This window comes from Phoca vitulina, unplaced genomic scaffold, assembly GCF_004348235.1.
Source record: "Phoca vitulina isolate PV1807 unplaced genomic scaffold, GSC_HSeal_1.0 scaffold40, whole genome shotgun sequence".
Taxonomy (NCBI): domain Eukaryota; kingdom Metazoa; phylum Chordata; class Mammalia; order Carnivora; family Phocidae; genus Phoca; species Phoca vitulina.
This window is the reverse complement of record NW_022589743.1, coordinates 13,202,924-13,218,811: the sequence shown is the minus strand read 5'-3', so window position 1 is coordinate 13,218,811 and position 15,888 is coordinate 13,202,924. Positions and strand designations below refer to the sequence as shown.

General features: G+C 36.0%; 1 protein-coding gene across 1 annotated transcript in view; it reads right to left on the bottom strand.

The window, feature by feature from the left end:
* Nucleotides 1-15,888, bottom strand: part of BRIP1 (BRCA1 interacting protein C-terminal helicase 1) — a 176,572-nt gene that overhangs the window by 49,032 nt on the left and 111,652 nt on the right. The window lies entirely within an intron of this gene.

Here is a 15,888-nt window from a genome sequence, read left to right as displayed (position 1 = left end):
AGATTATATTCTTAAAGAACACATGGGTTTCATGTCAATTACATCTCAATAAAACTAGAAAAAACAAAGAACATATAGCTAAAAGAGAAAAAACACAGAATTCATGAAATCTTTAGATATGAATGGTAAGAAAAGCACCCACAATGCAAAGTAGGGGATTCAGTAAAGGCAATAGTTATATAGCTCCTTATAGTTTAAGATGTATTTATTTTAAAAACATGAAATTGAATGAAGCGTTTTTCAAGAACTAGAAAATCAAATAGTAAATGCAAAGAAAGAAGTTGACAATAAACATAAGAACTGAAATAAAAGGACAAAAGCCAGTACTAGAGATTATTATGATTTAAATTGACCTGTTTTACCCACTCATTCCATGCAGAGCTCTATGCAATGTGGACCAGTTATTAAAATGTAGGCAAGCAACAGGACGTTACCCCAAATTCTCTAGAGAACAGAAACTAATTTTTATAAGATGGTTTATTTCCTCAGAATTTCAACCTTATCTGATTTTTTTATAAAGATTTTATTTATTTGAAAGAGAGAATGCACACAGGTGGGTGGGGGAAGGGCAGAGAGAGAGGAAGAGGAGACTCCCTGCTGAGCTCAGAGCCCGACAGGGGCTGATCCCAGGACCCTGAGATCGTGACCTGAGCAGAAATCAAGAGTCCCACACTTAACGGACTGAGCCACCCAGGTGGCCCATCACCCTTACCTTTTTTAGAAATAAACTTAATTAAGATCATAAGATAAAATTTTTATCACGGCTATGGTGTAAATGTTTGTGCTCCCTCAAAACTCATATGTTGAACTCCTAATCCCCAAAGATGATGGTATTATGAAATGGGCCCTTTGGGAGGTGATTCGGTCATGAGCATGGAGCTTTCAAGAATGAGATGAGTGCTCTTATAAAAGGGATCCGACAGAGCCACCTTGCTCCTTCCACCATATGAGACACAGACAGAAGACCCTGCCTACCAACCAGGAAGAGGGCTATCATCCAACCTGATCTTGGGACTTCCAGCCTCCAGCACTGTGAGAAACAAATTTTTGTTGTTTATAAACTACAAAGTCTGTGGTATTTTGTTACAGCAGCTGGAACACACTAAGAAAATCACTAATTGGTAAAATACCTCATTGTGTATTATACAGTGATCAAGGTACCCTGATTAATAAAAAGAAAAATTCTCTGTAACACCATGTTATTAGGTTAAAAAAAAAAAAGTAGGGCCATCATTAATCTAAAGTCTTTTTTACTTTGAGTGCCTCAAGGGTTGGCTATTAAAATTTGCTTTTTGAAAAACAGTCTCTCATCAGTGCTAGGAAGTATGAAAACCTTCTAACAAGTATTCAGAGATAAGATAGGACTATTATAAAGTTGACAATGTTCAGAATAGTATATTAATCTCTTTATATTTTTCTACTGAATAAGCAGTTTAGAAGAAGACATAAATATCCTAAGGATGTAAAACCAGGTAAAATGTGTCATGAATTTGCACAATTGTTGATACTTAATGCAATTTAATCCAATGATATACTGTTTTCTGTCATCTGAAAACAGACAGCATTTCATCTTTGATTCCTTGATCTTGAAATATCAATTGCCAGTACAATATGTTTTTAATATTTAAAATCTTGGGGCACCTGGGTGGCTCAGTTGGTTAAGCAACTGCTTTCAGCTCAGGTCATGATCCTGGAGTCCCAGGATCGAGTCCCGCATCAGGCTCCCTGCTCAGTGGGAAGCCTGCTTCTCTCTCTGACCCTCCCCCCCTTAATACTCTCTCTCATTCTCTCTCAAATAAATAAATAAAATCTTTTAAAAAAATCTGGATGGATACCTCTCACTTTACTTGAGGAAGAGCATTAAGTTGGTCATTCTAAAATATATTCCATAAAATCTATTTAAGAAGGCAAGTTTGAGAAATAACAAAGAAATTGGTTCAACATACACTTACCCTCAAAGAAATTCTCATTATATAGAAAAGAATTCAGTCAGTCTATCTACTGACTTTTTAAATTCTAAGAACTTCAAAAACTTATGGACAATGAAAACAGCCACAGATTTGTAAATAAATCATGACTATTACAATTAAAAAGTAGAATATGCATTATATCAATCACTTCAGGCAACTCTTACGGCAAATACAAAACAAACTGTCATATATTAATAGGTCTTTAAAAAATTATCTGCAACAACAACCAAAAAAATGAGCCAAGATCAATAATTATTGTGATTAGAATCACAATAAACCCTAATGAATTCAAATGTACTAATTTATGTCTATTTGTACTCAATAAGTATATGATGTTTACTGAATAAAAAAGATTAAAACAAAAAAATAGAAATTAAAAAAAATAATCTGCAAAATAAGGCTGTTAAAGTTTGTTGATATATCTGAAGGAACTTTAAGCTCTAAAACTCTTTAATTCTATTAAATTTTTAAAACTGAATTGTTGGGATGCTTGGGTGGCTTGGTTAAGCAGTTGCCTTTGGCTCAGGTCATGATCCCAGGGTCTTGGGATCGAGTCCCGCTTTGGGCTCCTTGCTCAGCGGGGAGCCTGCTTCTCCCTCTGCCTGCTGCTTCCCCTGCTTGTGCTCTCTCTCTGACAAATAGATAAATAAAATCTTAAAAAAAAAAACTGAATGGCTAGTATATAATATTTACATACAAGATTATAATTCAGAGAACAGGAGAGAACAAAAAGGATAAAGGTGGGACACTAAAAGACAGGGTATTTTTTTCTAGGTTTGCCTTAGAGCTGAAAAACTTAATTGTTAATGCAAATTTTATAACTAGGACAAAATTTTTTACCTAAATAGAAACCATTCAAATTTGTTTTAACTGAAAAGGAAGAATTATTTTAATTATCCAATCATAGCTAAGAAGGTATTAAACTATTTTCTCCAGAAAAATTTTATGCACTTTGACACCTATCAGCCTTTCCAAATTGCCATACCATACCATTCATTCATTTATAAGTAGGCTCCATGCCCAGCATTCATTCAGTCATTCATTTATTGGCTACATGCCAGCGTGGAGCCCAACACGGGGCTTGAACTCACGACCTGAGAACAAGACCTGAATTGAAATCGAGTTGTTGCTTAACAACTGAGCCACCCAAGTGCTGAGGCAGATAAGAGACAAATAATTGATCATAACTAGGAGAGCTCTTAGTCAGAAATTAGAAAAAAAGAAAAAAATTGGCTCTTCAGTTTTATCTATTTTTAATAAGTGTTGGTAAGAATACGGAGAATTGGAACTCTCATATACTGCAGTGAAAATATAAAATGGTGCAGGTGCTTTGGAAAGAAGTCAGACAGTTCTTTAAAAGGTTAAAAACAGAGCTACCATTTGACCCAGCAATTACACTCATAATACCCAAGAGAAATGAAAACATGTCTATACAAAAACTTGTACATAAATGTTCATAGCAGCCTTATTCATAATATCCCTAAGTAGAAACAATCCAAATATCTTTCAATTGACTGATGGATAAGTAAAACATGGTATATTTGTGCAGTGGAATATTATTTGGTCATAAAAATCAAGTACTGATACATGCTATAACATGGATGAACCCAAAAACAATATACAGTTGACCCTTGAGCAACACAGGTTTTAACTGTGTGGGTCCACTTATAAACAGACTTTTTTCAATACAGTACAGAACCATGTATGTATTTTCTCCTTATGATTTTCTCTAGCTTATTGTTAAGAATGCAGTATATAATACATATAACATACGAAATACATGTTAATCAACTGTTTATGTTATCAATAAGGCTTCTGGTCAACAGGAGGCTGTTAGTAGTTAAGTTTTGGGGGAGCCAAAAGTTACACACACACACTTTTGACTGCATAGGGGATTAGTGCATTTTTTAAGGGTCAACTATACCAAGTAAAAGAAGTCAGACACAAAAGACCACGTATTGTATAATTTCATTTATATGTAAGTTCCAGATTAGGCTAATGCATACAGACATAAAGTAAATTAGAAGTTGCCTAGGGCTGGGGAAGGGAGAAAGTTAGGGGGAAGATGGGGAGTGATTCTAATGGGTATGGAGTGATGAAAATGTTCAAGTAAAGTTGCAGAACTTTGTGAATCAAATAAAAACCAATGAATTTGCACTTTAAATGAGTGAGCTGTATGCAAATTATATCACAATAAAGATGTTATATTGAGAAAATGATAAATGGGATACAGAACTACCAAATCACTACAGGGAAAAAGGACAAAAACACGTATCAATTGAATAAGACAAACAAAAGGGGAAAAGAGGTAAAAGAAAGCCCAAAATAAGGTGGTAGAAAATAAGTCAAAATATGCCCAGAATTAAAGCAAATACAAATGAATTTAACTCATTTATTAAAATTGAGACACTCAGATTGTTTGAATAAAAAGGAAGAGAGGTAGGGAGGGAGGCAAGAGGTGGGGAGAGAAAAAGAAATAATCATGTATATGTTGTTGTTCAATAGAGACACTTATAAACCACACAGAAATCTTGAAAATGAACTTATAAAAAAAGAAATGCAAGGCATATACCAAAAGCAATCAGGTATATCACAGTCATAAAAAATAGACTTCAAAGCAAAAAGTTTTATAAGAAACAGATATTCCATATACTTAAAAAGTACATCCACTAAAAAGATGTAACAGTCATGAATCTTTGTGCATAAAACATAGTTTCAAAATATATAAAAGAAAAGCTGACAAGAAATACAAAGATAAACTGATCAATTCCCTAAATACTACAGAGGATTTCGATGTACCTCTCTTAGCTATCTATAGATAAGTTGGACAAAATTAGTAAGGATAAAGAAGATTGACGTTTCTAAGTTCATCAACCTTGCTCTAGGGGCACCTGGGTGGCTCAGTCAGTTAAGTGTGTGACTTCAGCTCAGGTCATGATCTCAGGGTTGTGGGATGAAGCTCAAGATTTTCTCTCTCCCTCTCCATCTGCCCCTCTGCTGCTCGCTCGCTCTCTCTCTCAAAAAAAAAAATCATCAACCTTGCTCTAATATGTAGGGAACTTGGTGTTGAATGGAAAATAATGATTCTTTTCAAATATGGAAAAATATACATAAAAACATATCAATAAATTTTTTAAGTTTGGAATCATACAGATTCATTGGAAATGAATATTAACAGAAAGGCCTTCTATACCAGAACAAAAAAGATTTACACAGAAATAGGAAAAATATTTTCCATTTTTTTGGGAACAACTTCTAGGTTCAAGAGGGAAATAAAATGGAAAAGAATTACTTAAAAACATTTTGGCCATGCTAGGTTTTTTCTGTATAAATTTTATTTTTTTAAAAGACTTTATTTATTTGTCAGAGCGAGAGAGAGAGAGAGAGCACAAGCAGGGGGAGCGGCAGGCAAAGGGAGAAGCAGGCTCCCTGCTGAGCAAGGAGCCCGATGCGGGACTTGATCCCAGGACCCTCTTGAGATCATGACCTGAGCTGAAGGCAGCTGCTTAACCAACTGAGCCACCCAGGCATCCCTCTTTTCTGTATAAATTTTAAATCAGCGGGGCACCTGGGTGGCTCAGTCGTTAGGCGTCTGCCTTCGGCTCAGGTCATGATGATCCCAGGATCCTGGGATTGAGCCCCGCGTTGGGCTCCCTGCTCAGTGGGAAGCCTGCTTCTCCCTCTCCTTCTCCCCCTGCTTGTGATCCTGCTCTCGCTGTGTTTCTCTCTGTCGGATAAATAAATAAAATCTTTAAAAAAAAAAAAACAACTTTTAAATCAGCATCTCAATTTCTACAAAAATGTCAATAGCAGCATTATTTAAACAGCAGAACATAAAAAGACTAGAAACAACCAAAAATATTCACTAAAGGTAATATGTCAATTGTCTCATATTCATATAATGGATTATGATAAGCAATAAAAATAACTTCTACCATGGATTATTGAAAAAAAGCAAATGATAAAAAATGATATACAATATCATGGCATTTTAAAAAACTCAAAAAAAAGCAAAATCAAGTAACAATGTTAGGAATATCTATGTATTAGGGAATATGTAGGCATATGGTAAATTTTTTAAAAAATGAATGACTTTAGGACAATGATTAACACCACCCACGTAGCTTTAAAAGTAATATTTGGTTCTTAAGTGACAGTTTTGATGTTTTCATTTTATTAGTTTATTAATATTAATACTTCATAACTCACATATATATTACATGTGCTCTTATGTAAGTATGAAATATTACATAATGATTGTGAAAATGGAACAGGATATATTTCTTTTGAATGTTTTTAGTAATATCAGGGCAGTGGGGATGGAGGGTGGAGATAGTAAAACAACAATAAACATATTTAGCTCATACAATGTGCCAGAAACATCAAAAAATCTAAGGATAAAGCAGGGAACATCATAGAAAAGACAGCTGCCTTCATGGCACTTATATTCTAATGAGAGAACATTACATTCCTAAAGATGCAGAATAAATATGGCCTGAAAACTCCAAAATTTGTATCTACAGCCCAGTTTGCTCCTTTATGTGCTATATTCGTAAGCCTAGTCAAATTCACCAGTTAGATATCTAAAGGCACCTGAAATGTCTCATATGAGACCAAATTTATAACATTCTAGTGTTCGTTATTTCAATAAAGGATATCACCATTCACTGAGTTGCCTTTGCTAGAACACTGAGTCATCCGGGCGCCTGGGTGGCTCAGTTGGTTAAGCGACTGCCTTCGGCTCAGGTCATGATCCTGGAGGCCCTGGATCGAGTCCCGCATCGGGCTCCCTGCTCAGCAAGGAGCCTGCTTCTCCCTCTGACCCTCCCCCCTCTCATGTGCTCTCTCTCTCTCATTCTCTCTGTCTCAAATAAATAAATAAAATCTTTAAAAAAAAAAAAAAAAAAAAGAACACTGAGTCATCCTTAACAATTCCCTCTCCCCCTCATTGCCCATGTACAATCTATTACCAACCCTCTTAATTTTTGTTTTCCAACTGTCTTTCCATATCCAAAGCCACCACCCCAGTCCAAGCTATTAAAATCTCTTGAAAAACTACTCCAATAATCTCCTAATTGGATTCCCTGTTTCTCATCTATCACTCTTACATCTTTACATTTCAGCCAGAGAATATTTTCGAAACACTAATTTTACCACATCATCCACTCACATCTCCACTTAAAAAATTCAGTAAGTGTGCATCAACAAACCCTTCTTTCCCTCATGGAAACACTGATTCACCAACAATACATGGAGCAATTACTTTTGTGAGAAATCTGGAAAACAGTTAAGAGGCTCCTGTCCCTAGATGAGTATGAAACCAGCTGCATAGAAGGCAGGAAAAGTCGTGGCACCACTTGCCTTAGTCCCTCTCCCCAGCTCAGCATGGTGTGTGACTCAGGGAAAATTTCCAACCCCTGGCTTTTCCCTGAGGAGGGAAAGAGAAGACTGAAATATACGTCCAATCTACAGACTATTTGGGGACGTACCTAGGAGACTGGTTTCTGTCTTGCCTAAATCTAAGCACTGACAGGAAATGGTGCTGAGATGGGGGCTACTGAGCACAAAGGCTAAAGTTAAGACTAGAATGCATTCACTCACCGTAGTCTTTCCCCCTGGCTCAGGTCTTAATTAGGGGGAGAAAATCCCCAACTCCCAATTTCTGCAGGGAAAGGAAACTGTTGGACTGTGTATCCAATGTTGCACTTTTTCAGGAAGCTGCCTGAAGGACTGGTGGTTTCTGTGTCACCTGTCTCAGAGCACTGACAAGACCCGGCATACCCTAGATGCCAGGGGGCCACTGAGAACAAAAGACAGCTAGGTAGCTTGGTACCACTCCAGAGGACTAGCGGTATAGCAGACAAACCAATATAGCTTGGTGGTCTCTACCCTGGATGGGGAGAAGAGTGGACAACAAAATTCAGCTTGGCACTGACTGAGGGACTGGTTTCTGTCTTGCCTGACTCAGAGAGTTGATGGGACCTGACATACTCTAAAGGCCTGGGAGCTGCTGAAAACAAAAGAGAGCTAGATGGTTCATAGCACTCCAGAGAACCTGCAGTACCACAGACAAAAACCAGAGGGATCAAGTGACTACGAGCTCTTTAAAAAAAAAAAATAATTGGAAAATCCCTCTAATTAGGAATTTACACATAGGAGTCTAGAGAAGACACATCCACAGGAAAGGTTTTGGAGGTCCCCAGAATCTGTAGCTACAAAGCCAGTCCATAAAAGACTGTTTTTTTTTTCAATATGGGTAGATAAAAAGGAACAAAATAAACTCCCAAGAATCAACTATAAAGAAATGGAGGTATATGAATTACCTGACAAAGAATTCAAAATAACCATCATAAAGATTCCACAAGCTCAGGAAAATGAACATAAGCAAAATGAGAATTTTAAAAGAGAGAGAAAATATAAAAGAGAACCAAACAGAAATTTTGGAGCTGAATAATAACTGAACTGAAAAATTCACTTTAAGAGATTCAGTAGCAGACTTAACCAAAATAAAGAATCCATGAACTTGAAGACAGGTTATTAAAAATTATCCAGAGAAGTAAAAAGGAAAAAGAATGAAAAAGAGTGAATAAGGCCTAGCGTATTTATAGGACACCATCAAGCAGATAAGGATACACATATGGGGCTCCCAGAAGGAGAAAAAAGTGGGAAGGGGGCACAAAGTTTATTTAAAGAATAGCCAACAGGCGCCTGGATGGCTCAGTTGGTTAAGTGTCTGCTTTCAGCTCAGGTCATGACCCAGGGTCCTGGGATCAAGCCCCGCCCGCATCGGGCTCCCTGCTCAGCGAGAAGCCTGCTTCTCCCTCTCCTTCTGCTGCTCCCCCTGCTTGTGCTCTTTCTCTCTTTCAAGTAAATAAATAAAATCTTTTTTAAAAATTTAAAAAATAAATAAAGAATAGCCAAAAACTTCCCAAATCAGAGGTGGAGGTGGAGAACAGACACCCAGCTTTAAGAAGCCAACAGACACCAAATAGGATGAAATCAAAGGAGGTCACACTGATACACATTATAAATAAATGTGTCAAGAGTCAAAGACAAAAAGAATTTTGAAAGCAGCAAAAGCAAAGCAAGAACCCCCATAAAACGATGAGTGAATTTCTCAGCAGAAATCTTGCAGGCCAGTAGAATGCTATATATGAAGTGCTGAAAGAAAAGAAAACTACCAACCAAGAACACTATATTCAGTAAAAAATGAAGGTGAGCTAAAGACTTCCCTAAAATAAGCAAAACTGAGGGAGTTCATTGCCACTAGACCTGCCTTATAAGAAATGTTAAAGAGAAGTCCTTCAAGTTGAAATAAAGGTGCAGACAACAACACAAAACCATAAAAAATGAATTTTCAGTGAATAACTGTTAAAGAGACAAAGATATTATATACTGAAAAAAGTGTTAACTCATGAAGATGTGATTATAAACATATAAATATCTAAGAAGAGAGCCCCAAAACATATGAAACAAAAATGGACAAAATAGAGAAATAAACAGTTCTACAATAACAGTAAGAGACTTCAATACCCCAATTTCAATAATGAACAAAACAACCATACAGAAGTTCAATAAAGAAAAAGATGATTTGAAAAACACTATCGGGTGCCTGAGTGGCTCAGTAGGTTAAACATCTGAGTCCTGAATTCGGCTCAGGTCACAATCTCAGCCTTGAGAGATTGAGCCCCACATTGGGTTCTGTGCTCAGCGGGGAGTCTGCTTGGGATTCTTGCTCTCCCTCTCCCTCTGCCCCTCCCCACTGCACATTCTCTCTCTCTAAAATAAATCAATCTTAAAAAAAAAGAAAAAGAAAAACACCATAAACAAATTGACCTAACAGATATATATGGAACACTCAACCCAACAAAGTACAAAACACGTTCTTCTCAAGTACACAAGGAACATCCTCTAGAATAGACCATAGACTGACCACAATACAAGTCATAATAAATTTTAAAAGGATTGAGTAGTTTTTCTGACAACCATGGAATGAAACTAGAAATCAGTAACTGAAGGAAATTGAAAAATACACACATACGTGGACACTGAATAATTCACTCTTAAACAACCACTAGATCAAACTAGAAATCACAAAGGAAATTAGAAAATATCTTCAGACTCATGAAAACAAAAATACAAACATATCAAAACTTATGATATAGCAACAGTGCTACAAAAGATATTTATAGCTATAAATGCATACATTAAAAATAGCTCAAATTAATCTTTTTTTTTTTAAAGATTTTATTTATTTATTTGACAGAGAGAGACACAGCAAGAGAGGGAACACAAGCAGGGGGAGTGGGAGAGGGAGAAGCAGGTTTCCCGAGGAGCAGGGAGGCCAGTGCAGGACTCAGTCCCGGGACCTTGGGATCATGACCTGAGCTGAAGGCAGACGCTTAACGACTGAGCCACCCGGGCGCCCTCAAATTAATCTTAACTGTACGTCTTAAGAAACTGGAAAATAGCAAATTAAACCAAAAACTAGCAGAAGGAAAGAAAAAATAAAGAATAGAGCAAAAACACACAAAATAGAGAATAGAAAATATAGAGAAATGAAAGTTAGTTCTTTGAAGATCAATAAAATTGACAAATCTTTGATAGACTGACTAAGGGAAAAATGAAGACTCAATGAATGATTAAAACCACAAAAGAAAGTGGAGACATAACTACCAACTCTGGAAATAAAAAGGATTATAAGACAATACTATGAACAATTGTATACCACCAAATTGGATAATCTGGATGTAATGAATAAATGTTTAAAAACACATAATCTACAAAAACTGAACCATGAATAAAATCTAAATAAACCTATAATAAGTAAGGAGATTGAATCAATAATCAAAAACCTCCAACAAAAAAAAAGCTCTGGATCAGACATCTTTACTGGTGAATTCCACCATTTAAAGAAGAATTAATATATAAAAAAAAGGAATATCAATTCTCCTCACTCTCCCAAAAAAGTGAAGAGGAAAGAACACTTCCTAACTCATTCTAGAGGCTAGCATTACTTTGATACCAAAGGTAGACAAAGATATCACAAGCAAAGACAGCTACAGACAAATATCCCTTATAAATATTGATGCAAAAATCCTCAACAAATACTAGCAAATAAAATTCAGCAACATACTAAAAGTATTATAGAGGCACCTCGGTGGCTCATTAGGTTAAGTGTCTGCCTTCAGCTCAGGTCATGATCTCTGGGTCCTGGGATCGAGCTCCCTACTCAGTGGGAAGTCTGCTTTTCCCTCTCCCCGCTCTTGCTTTCTGTCTCATTTTCTCTCTCTAACAGAAACTTAAAAAATTCTTAAAAAATAAAATAGAATAAGATAAAAGTATTATATATCATGATCAATTGGGATTTACCCCTGGAACACAAGTTGTTTAACACATAAAAATCAATCAATATAATTCACTACACTAATAGAATGGAGGAACAAAAGGTACATGATCTTCTCAATTGAGGCAGAAAAGCATTTGACAAAATTTAACACCTTTTCGTGATAAAAACACTCAAACTAGGAAAGGAAGAAAATTTCCTAAGCATATTAAAGGTCTTTTATGAAATGCTCACACCTAACATGATACTCAGTGGTGAACAACACAAAGCTTTCCCCCTAAAAACAGAAACAAGATAAGGATGTCCAACTTTGCCACTTCAATTAAACAGAGCAATTAGGCAAGAAAAAGAAAGAAAAGGTATTCAAATTGGAAAAAAAGAAGTAAAACTATCTTTGTTCACAGATAACATGGTCTTATATCTAGAAAACCCGAAAGAATACACATCAACTCCCTCCTCCAAAAAAGGCCTGTTACAGCTAATAAATGAAATGAGCAAAGTTGCACAATATAAATGCAAAATTTGGTTTCATTTCTATACACTAGCAATAAACAACCATAAAAGGAAATGATGAAAATAATTCCATTCACAATAGTATCAGAAAGAGTGCTCACTTCAGCAACACATACATAATAGCATCAAAAAGAATAAAACACTTAGGGATAAATTTAACCAAAGGGTGAAAGACTTGTATACCGAAAACTACAAAACACTGCTGAAATTAAAGAAACATAAATATATGAAAAAACATGCCATGTTCATGGATTGGAAGACTTAATATTGTTAACATGACAATACTACCCCCAAAATGATTTATATTCAGTGCAATACCTACCAAAATCCTAACTACTTTTTTTTTTCCAGAAATAGAAAAACCCATCCTAAAATTCATATGGAATCAGAAGGAGCCTTGGATAGCCAAACAATCTTGGGTGGGTTGGGGGGAAAGAACAATGGAGGACTCACATTTCCTAATTTCAAAACTAAATACAAAGCAACAGCAATCAAACAGTGTGATACTGGCCTAAGGACAGATATATAAACCAATAGAATAGAAAAGAGAGCCCAGAAATAAGCCCTTGCATTGATTTTTTTTTTTTTTCCAATCAGGATACTAAGACCATTGTCAACTCATTTCCAATCAGGATACTAAGACCATTCAAAGGGGAATGGACAGTCTTCTCAACAAATGATGATGGGAAAACTGGATATCTACATACAAAAAAATGAAGTTAGGACTTGCCTACACCATTTAAGTAACTGAAAATTACCAAAAACCTAAATGTAAGACCTAAAACTATAAAACTATTACATGAAAACATAGGGCAAAATCTTCCGATACTGGATTTAACAATGATTTCTTAGATATGACATCAAAACCATAGGTAACAAAAGAAAAACAGGAGAGGAACTGAACTTCTCTAAATTTAAAACTTTCGTGCATCAAAGGATACCATCAAGAAAGTGAAAAGGTAATCCACAAATAGGAGAAAACATTTGCAATTCATTTATTTCATGAGATTAATATCCAGACAATATAAAGAACTCCTACAACTCTAAAACAATCCAATTCAAAAGTGGGCAAAGAACTTGAATAGACATTTCTCCAAAGAAAATACACAAAGGACGAATAAGCCCATGAAAAGATGCGCAACTTCACTAATCATTAGGGAAATGCAAATCAGAACTACAATGAGACACTACCTCACATCCATTAGGATGGCTACTATAAAACAAACACACACCTCAGAAAATAGGTGTTGGCAAGGCTGCAGAGAAACTGTTATCTTTGTACATTACTGGTGGGAATGTAAAGTGATACAACCTCTGTGGAAAAATTTGGCAGTTCCTCAAAAAGCTTATAAACATAAAATTACCATATGATTCAGCAATTCCACTCCTGAGTATATCACCAAAAGAAGTGAAGGCAAAAACTCAAATGGACAGTTGTACATCAATGTTCATAGAAGCATTATTCACAATAGTTGTAAGGTGGAAACAACCCAAACACCCATCAATAGATGAATGGATGAACAAAGTAGTATATATATGCAATGGAATATTCAGTCATAAAAAGGAATGAAATTGTGATACATGTTACAATGTAGATAAACCTTGAAAACATGGAAAGTGAAATAAGGCAAATGCAAAAGGACAAATGATTCCTTTTTTTTTTTTTAAGATTTTATTTATTTGAGAGAGAGAGAGAGAGACACAGAGAGCATGAGCAGGGGGAAGGGGCAGAGGCAGAGGGAGAAGCAGACTCCCCTGCTGAGCAGGGAGCCTGATGTGGAGCTCAATCCCAGGACCCTGGGATCATGACCTGAGCCGAAGGCAGATGGTTAACCAACTGAGCCACCCAGGCACCCCTATGATTCCATTTTTATGAGATACCCAGAATAGACAAATTCATAGAGAAAGTAAGTAGGATTTGCCAGGGCCTGGGGAGAAAAGAAAATGAAGAGTTATAGTTTAACAGATACAGAATTTCTAGATTTGGGGTGAAAACATTTTGGAAATAGTAGTAACAGCTGTACGATACTGTAATATGTACTTAATGACATGGAATTGTATACTTTAAAAATGGTTAAACAGCAAATTTTATGTTATGTTTTTTACTACCCTTTTAAAAATTGAAAAAAATAAACCCACACACGCACAAAAACAAATACTATACAGTAGTGTAAATGAATAAATTGTAACACGTGTCAACAAGGATGAACATAAATCTATAGATGTTGAGTTTAAAAAAGCAAATTACTGGGCTGCTTGGGTGGCTCAGTCGGTTAAGTGTCTGACTCTTGATTTTGTCTCAGGTCATGATCTCAGGGTAGTGAGACTGAGCCCCACATCCAGCTCCACACTTAACAGGCAGTCTGCTTGAGATTCTCTCTCTCCCTCTCCCCTTCACCACCTCCCCCTGCTCACATACATACACACTCTCTCTCTCTAAAATAAATAATAAAAAACAAATCAGACAGATAACAAATGATTTCATTCATATGAAGTTCAAAAACTATATTATTTAAGCATATTTATACACATATATATGCTATTTAAAAATGCAAAACTATTATCTCTTAAGATGGAAGAATATGATTGTGAAGGAGTATGTGGGTTCTTCTAATGTAAGAGTAATGTTCTCTTTCTTAAGTTGGTGGTGGATATGTCAATGTCAATTTTATTACTTAAGATGCGCACATTAGTTTTATACACTTCATGTGAAGGCAAAGGCCCAGCCAAGGATTATACAGGGAAATGCACTTTACTGAAATCAACTGCAGTATTCTTTATTAAATGGCCTATACGTTTATAGCTCCTTAAATGCTCTCTGAATCAGCCTAACATCATACTCATTCCTTCATTAATCAAAATAAATTGAATAAACTCAATCGGTTTTCACTTTATATTTACATTAAGGCATGATTTCACCTTTTTGAAAATTACACTGTAGAGAAAAGAAAAGTGAGCAAATCATAAAAATATTTAAATTTTCAAATAAATAAAATTTAAAATGAATAAAAATAAAAATATTTAAGATTTAAAATGAATATTTAAAATTTTAAATGAAATATAAGATTAGATATGACAGGGAAGGGAGAAAGGTTCATAGATAACCCCGATTACATGATTAGTCCAAATACAGATTGTGGTACCATTCACTCATAATGGCAACACTGGAAAAGCACCAAGATTGGGAGGAAAGATCACAAGTTTGTTGCCTTTGAGATACTCATATTGATATGGTATGTGTGATGTTGTGATTTATAAGATTTATAAGAAACATACATTTGGTCTTTATCCCTGTTCCTGGCACAGAGCTCCTGAAATCCTTGGAATTTCCTGAGTAATAAGAACTATAGGGTCATCTTTTGTTCCAGTTCCTGAAATAGCTCCAGAGCTGTAAAAGTGAAAATTATTTATTCATAACAAGTCTCTTCAACCACACCTGAGTATATATTAATTAGGTGACTTTTGAACAGCCCCCAGGTAACCTAAGGATGGTGGCTGGTTGCGAGGGGAACCAACCATGTGATTAGAGGGTTGGTACTTTCAGCCTACACACCCAACCTCCAGGAAGGGGCTAGAAGTTGAATCAATTGCCAGTAGTGAATCTTTTAATCAACCATGCCTATATTAATAAAGCCTGCATAAAAACGCAAAGGGATAGAGTTCAGAGAGATTCTAGGCTGGTGAGTGCATCCACATGCTGCAGGGTGGTATACCCCAGTTCCATGCGAACAGACACTCCTGTGCTTCGGACCTTTCTAGATCTCACCTCATATACCTTTTCATCTGTCTATTCATCTGTATCCTTTATAATAAACTGGTAAACCTAAGTAAATGTTTCTCTGAGTTCTGTGAACCACTCTAGCAAATTAATCAAACCTGACGAGGGGGTGGTGGGTACCTCCAATTTACAGCCAGTCATTCAGAAACACAGGTAAACAATCTGGACCTGAGACTGGTGTCAGAATGGGGGCAATCTTGTGGGACTGAACCTTTAACCTGTGGGATCTGATGCTCTATCTCTAGGCAGACAGTGTCAGTATTAAGTTAAACTATAGGACA